Source organism: Tursiops truncatus, chromosome 4, assembly GCF_011762595.2.
Source record: "Tursiops truncatus isolate mTurTru1 chromosome 4, mTurTru1.mat.Y, whole genome shotgun sequence".
NCBI lineage: Eukaryota > Metazoa > Chordata > Mammalia > Artiodactyla > Delphinidae > Tursiops > Tursiops truncatus.
Window position 1 is genome coordinate 138,628,880 of NC_047037.1, and position 7,282 is coordinate 138,636,161.

Genomic DNA, 7,282 nt, shown 5'->3' on the forward strand with positions numbered 1-7,282 from the left:
ATGGCTGCACCACCTGGACCCGACCCAGAGTCCTAAAGGGCCAGCATGTCTTCCAAGGAAGGTTAACCCACAAACAGGGCTGATTCAACACATCCCCGACTTTCCATCAGAGACACGAGGCTGTGCTTTCCTCCAGCCAGGCCTCAGGAGGCCCCCCGCTTGCTAGGCTACACAACCTTTTGCTAAAATTCCCTGGGAATGGAAGTGGAAGAAAGCTCGGAAGCAAACAAATATGGTGCCTCTCCAACGCTATTACAGTCCAGATCTCAGAAAAGCTGACGGTAGGGGGTGGCAATCGAGATTTGAGTTCAGCTGCTTTAACCAAGACCCCCAGTAAAAGTGGCTCCAACGACAGGCTTGTCTCACCTGTGACAGTCTGGGTGAAGCCTTCCGGGGCTGGGAGAGCAGCTCCTGGGATCAGAAACATGTTCCTTCTGTCTCATTTGACTCCATCCTGAGGACCTGCCCTTTCCCTTCTGGTTTAAGATGGATCACCATGATGTCCACATTCCAGTTCCAGGAAGGGGACACGGGACGGACATCTGGGAGGATGGATATAGAGGGGTGGTACATTCTCTGCCACACAAGGGTCACCTTTGGTGGCCTAACTACGGAGATGGGCATCGTATATGGACCAAGTTCCCTGGACAATTGCTGTCTGTCCACTTCTCTTGGTATGTCTGGTCTGGGGAGTTGGTGATGTGGTGAGACAAATGGTCTGCGTGTCTCCCGTGTCTCCTGGCCCTGGTCAATCCAGTTAATGCTTATGGCCTCCTGCAAGCCTCTGCTACTCCCCGGGGCCTTGTCTCAGCCTGCATGCAGGTCTCGGTGGTGATGGGGCATCACTGCTACTCAAGGCAGTCCCTGGCCAATGCCCAGTGGGGGGCTAGAGGACAACCATCCTGGCTCCCTTGCTCCTCAGGTGGGGTCACTCCGAGGCTGTACCATCCTGCCTTCCAGAGATCCTGGTGGAGGTGACCCCCAATAGCACGTAGTGACCTGCTCGACCACATGCTCTTTATTGGCTTTACTCCCTTCTTGCCTCATGTCAGCACTTCCCCGCCCATGCCGCCTCTGATAACCAACCCGTCAAACCACCTTCATCCAAATCCTTGCCTTAAAGTTTGCTTCTGGGGGAATCCAAGCCAAGACTGTGAGACCAGGGAGATGTGTGGGCATTTTTAGCCAGAACTCCAGGTTCCAAGAATTCTGGACCATATGGAAGATATGTTTTGTTTATATTATACGTTTTACAACCTCCTTTTATGAAGAAATCAACTTCTTAAGAATTAAAAAATGGGAAGAATTGACTTATGTTTCTGGAGCAGCCTCACCCGCTTCATCACTGGAACTTCAGCCAAGAAACCCTCCCTCTCGTCCTTGGGAATTTCCTGTGAATGTTCCTCTGCTTTTTCAGGTCAGAGAACAGGAAATTCAGGTCGTTTCAGGGACGCTGCCTTCTTTATTGATTTGTTATGACTTGGCGCTCAGGTCTCTGGGACATGGCTTCTGCATCTCAGGATGAACAGGAGTAATGCTCTCTGCATGAGTGCATCCATCTCTCCCCCCAGGGATGCTCCCCAGGGCCCACTCTCCCTGCTCCTTCCAGATGTTCCCTTGCTTGTTTTTGTGGAGTCTCGCTCGGCCCCCTTACCCTCCAGGCTGCTCTCCAAGTGATCCTCGTTCCCTTGCATTTGGTCCAGTCTTGCTCCCTCAAGGCTCTCTGCCAGAGGGTTACTGCTTTCCAGGAGGGTCCTTGATGCCTGTGACAATAATTCTCTGATGGACACAAGATCTAGGCATCCTGGCTGCACAGAACAGAGCCTGTCTCCCTGCACCTATGCTGTCCTAGGACCATGATAAGCTATTCCAGTTAAAATCAGTTCCATTTGGGATGACACAGATTGCACTGTGGTCCCTCAGAATTTCCTGAGCACCATTTCTCCTCTTTTCCTATAGTTTCTAAGCCCCAGGCTATGATTTCCCAGTTTTCTTAATGGACGATCTGACAAACTGAGTTGTCTTCTGGACAGATTATACCATCTTTATCTTGCTTTATCTTGCCTGAGCAGTGTTGGCTCAGTCCTGGGTGTGCTCTTGGGTTGGCTTTGGCCTGAGACCACACTCCTCCTCTATGTGAGGTCTCCCCAGGACATCATGTTAGTGTTTCTCCATGGGGTCCTGGACTTGACAGCCCTGTTCTGTAATAAGGGGTCTGACTATGTCTCTGAGCCAACAATAGCTCCAGCAGGTTTTGAGGATAAGGTGGGACCAGCAGAGTTTTGAGTGCAACTGAACGAGAAAGACCCAGAATTTTTTTTTTTTTTTGGCAATGACTGCCAGGGAATCCCCAAGACCAGAACTTGATATACCACTGAGGGTGAGGAGGGAGAACCGCTTGCCTCCTCTTCTGTTCAACTTTCCTGTTCTTGGGTTGCTCTTCCTTTCTGTCTCACCTGGATTCCTACTTTTGATCTCTTCATCATAATAGTTGTATTGCTCAGGGTAATTAATGCTAGCTGCTGTAACAAACAACCCCATATCTCAGCAGTTCAGTATACAAGAAGCGTGTTTCTCACTCCTGTACAATCTGATGAGCACTGTCAGCTCTCCCGGGCAGCTCTCCACCCAGGTGGTGACTCAGGGATTCAGGCTCCATCTCTTGGGTGAGTCTGCTCTCCTTGGGTCATTTGCTTGTGAGAGAAAGAGCTTGAGTGCTTACCTGGTGTCTTAGTTTCCTAGGGCTTCCATAAAAAATTGACACTAACTGGGGGCTTAAAACAACAGAAATTTATTGTCTCACAGCTCTGGAGACCAGAATTCAAGATCAAGATGTTGGCAGGGTTGGTTCCTTCTGGAGACACTGAGGGAGAATCCATTCCATGCCTCTTTCCTAGCGTCTTGTGCCTCTGACAATTCTTGAGTTTCTTTGGCTGTACACACATAACTCCAATCTCCACCTCTATCTACACTTGGACCTCTTCACTGTGTATCTGTGTTCTTTCTTTCACTCTCTCTCTTTCTCTTCTCTTACGAGGATACCTGTCATTTGATTTAGGGCCTACCCTAGACTCAAGGTTGTCTCATCTCAAGATCTTTGACTTCATTACATCTGCAAAGACCCCTTTTCACAGATAAGGACATCTTCATAGGCTCTGTGGGTTGGGGACTTGGATATGTCTTTTTTGGGAGCCACTCTTCAACGCACTACACAAGGTTTGTTTTACTGTCAGCCCTAGAACTGGCACAAGAGTCCACCCACATTCCATTGCCCAGAACTAGTTGCACAGTACAGCTCTATTTGCAAGGGAGCCTGGGAAATATAGTTGTTCTGTTTGCTCAGAGGGAGGAGACAGAGGTGGTGGGCATCTGGCCAGTCCCCAACATTGGCTAATACTCAAGAGAGCACTTCCTCTGAGCCAGGTGCCCTGCTAAGGGCTTTGCAAGGACAATCTCATTTTAATCATCTTAATTCTCACAAGAAACTTCTGAGGTTGATGCTCTTTGTTATCCAGGTAAGTAAACAGAAGCACAGAGTCCTCTGAACAATATCCCATGTCATTTGTAAATGGGAGAACCGCTGTTTTCATCTGAGCAGACTGTTTTCAGGGTCTGTGTCTTTAGCTCCTATGACAAAGCCTCTAGCAGCCCTGATGCCTGGCTGTTGGTCTTTGTGGGCAAAATTGTTACCCTCTCCCACACGTCCCCTAGTCTGTTCTCAGACCCGTACTCATCACTGGGCACTGACTTGTCTGGAGCAAAGTGCTTAGAGGGTGACATGCTCTTTCCTTCACTCTGGAAAGGGTCTCATCTTTCTTCTCCCCACAATGACTTGTTCAAGGACACCTCAATGGACAATGATGAAACAGCCAAAATTCTTACCGTCTAGGTCCGCAACCGGATGACACCAATCAACGAAGATGACAATGCAGATACCCCAAGTTGATTGAAGTAAATGTTAACAAGATCATCTGTCAAAGAAGAAAAGCTGGCTAGTGGAGCATGGTATGTTCCTCAAGCACAATTATTGACCTTCGGGTGAGAGGACACTGAAAATTTATTTCTATTTTGGCTGCTCACAGAACTGCATTTCAGCATCTCTAGCATAATCTGCATCAACTTGCAAAACGTCAGTTGGCAGCTTGTTTGAGGTGTATCCAAACTACCTTGTCTGAATAGAGCCATGCAGCGTATCTGTAAGCAAAAGGGCCTTGGAGTCACGGAGGGTGGGGAGGAGGGGACCAGGGTTACTGTCTCTCTCCCTGCTGTCCCGTCTGTTCTGGAAAATTTTCTGCTGGCTTGCAGAAGTCCAAAGAGTGAAAAACATGCTTGTGTAATTTTGTACTTCATTACGATTATTGATCCAGATCTGTCTTGTACACATAGACACAAAGAAATAAATATTTGTTTAAGGAAACAAAGTCCAGGAGAGGAGTGAGATTGGAGGAAGGGTAAGATTGAAAAAAAAAATCCAAGAGGAAAAGAAAGGGAAAGAGAGGAAGGGAAGAGAAAAATAGGGGGAAAGAAAATAATGTCCCTCTAGCTTGGTTTTGAGGTAAGAGAGAGTACTTCTCTCCATGCCCTTGACAAGGGCATAGTTAGGGGACACGCCTGCTAAAAGTTATGGCAAATCTGCTCTCAGTTACTGTAGATGCAGTAGATTTCATCCTTGGAGCTGGAGTGCCGTGGTCCATCCATGGATGGGGGAAGGGGGCACCTGAGGGTCTGAGTTGGCATCAGTTTACTTGGTACCTGCTCTATAGGAGGCATTGTATCAATTCTACAGGAACATAGAGAGAATGATGTAATTAGGTACAAATCTTTCTTTCATGTCTGCTTTGATTAAGCATAATGTTAAGACATGACCATCTGTCTGCAAGGAGCTTGATTTTTAATGGATGTGATGGACATGCCCACAAAGAAGGTAAAAGTGGCATGGTCTCTGAAAGACACATAGATGAAGAATGGGAAGGGAGTGAGATACATTTCAACCCAAAGAAACCTTTGTGGCAAAGTATGGGTCTTGAAGAACACACAGAAATTGGATGTGTGGAGATAGGGAAACGGACATTCCAACAGGGGCAGCCACAGAGGCAGGAAGACGCTTTTTGGGATAATAGCAGCTGTTCCAATTTGGGAAATGCATAGGGAGCTTGGAGTGGTGTGGTGGGATTGAAACCTAAAAAGGTAGGTGAAGGCCAGGCCAGATTACAGATGGCCACCGGGACAGGGATGGCTAGCTGTTTACCAGCCTGTCTTCTTGTCTTGGGCATGAAACCAGGCTACCCTTCCCAGCCTTCCTCACACTTAGATGTGGCCATGCAACTGAGTCCCAATCAACAGAATGGGCAGGAGCCACATGCCAGAAAGGGGAGCAGAGACTATGGGTGGGTGGAAGGTGAGCCTGCCCAACTGCATTACCACTTCCTACCTTGCCAGCTGCTGCCACCACCATCAACACCAACAACACAACCATCACCACTATCATCACCACCATCGTCACCTCCAGTACTATCACCACCATCACCACCAACACCATCAACACCACCACCACCATCACCACCAACACCTTCACCACCACCACCATGACCACCATTGACACCACGACCACCATTATCACCACCATCACCACCACCACTACAACCAGTAGCAACACCTCAACTGTCAGAACCACCATCACTATCACCACCATCACCATCACCACAACTACTGCCATAACTGCTGATAGGAGTTTCAGGTGCACACACTGTGCCAGGTATTGTTCTAAGTACTCTCACGTTTTCTCTCATTTAACCTGGACATTGACCCCATGAGGTAGGCACTATGATTAGCTCCATTTTGAAGATATATTTAAAACAATTTGTTGTGTTCTAGACCTTAGGGATTTTAACTTATCTATAGTTTTGAAGTTCTTTGAGATCAATTCTTAAACATTAGTATTCAGGTAATAGTTTAGGCTTTGTTTTCTTAATCATGCTCATCACAAATCTTGCAGCCTTTCACTTAATCTTGAATTGTAGACCAGGGTTTTCAAAGGTAAGCACATTCATCTGCAGAGAGTAGAAGAAGGGAAAGATTGAGAGGGAGGCAAATTCTCATATTCCATTTAGAAAGTCCACATGTAACATCTGAAATTGAAATGCTAAGAGCTATATAAACATTGTTTTAATCAATTTTGGTATTTTCATGATTATGACTGTGTTAATATAATCCAGAGCTGAGTCATTTAATGTATTGTCATTGCATTTTCTTTCTTTCTTTTTTTTTTTTGGCAGTACGCAGGCCTCTCATTGTTGTGGCCTCTCCCATTGCGGAGCACAGGCTCTGGATGTGCAGGCTTAGCAGCCATGGCCCACGGGCCCAGCCACTCTGCGGCACGTGGGATCTTCCCAGACCGGGGCACGAACCCATGTCCCCTGTATCAGCGGCAAACTCTCAACCACTGTGCCACCAGGGAAGCCCATGTCATTGCATTTTCTTTCCCTGGAGCTAATAACTGCCTAATTTTTTCTTTGCTTAGGTTTCATGTACTTATCATTATTTTAATCCCAAACTTTCTACCAAAAGTGTATCTATCCTCAGTATATTCAAATTCCTCAAGTCATCTGTATTTTCCTTCATTATTTTTTCTACATAGTGCTCCATCTTCTTGCTGCAATAGGACTGCAGAACAGCTTTCATCCTGACTTGTCCATCTATCTACCTCTCAAGTACTCAACCTTTCTGCTGTGTTGGGGTTCTTGTCTTCTGGTTCTCATGTGTTACTCTTTCTTGGTTAACTTCTTCATGTTGATGGAATGTATCTTTGGGTTCCTACTAAGACAGAGTGCCAGAAGATATAGTTTTTGAGACCATGCATGTTTGAAGATGTGTTTTTCTTAACTCTTACAATTGAATGATAGTTTGGCTAGGCATAAAACTCTAGGTTGTGAATAATTATTTTCAGATTCATATATTGTTTTTTTCCACCACCTTTAATGATACATAATTTACAGACAATAAAATTCATTCATTAAAAGTATATAGTGGAGAAGAGGAACCAAGATGGTGGAGTAGAAGAACATGCTCTCACTCCCTCTTGTGAGAACAACAGAATCACAACTAGCTGCTGGACAATCATGGACAGGAAGACACTGGAACTCACTGAAAAACATACCCCACATACAAAGACAAAGAAGCCACAGTGAGAGGATAGGAGGGGCGCAATCACAGTAAAATCAAATCCCATAACTGCTGGGTGGGTGACTCACGACTGGAGAACACTTATACCACAGAAGTCCAC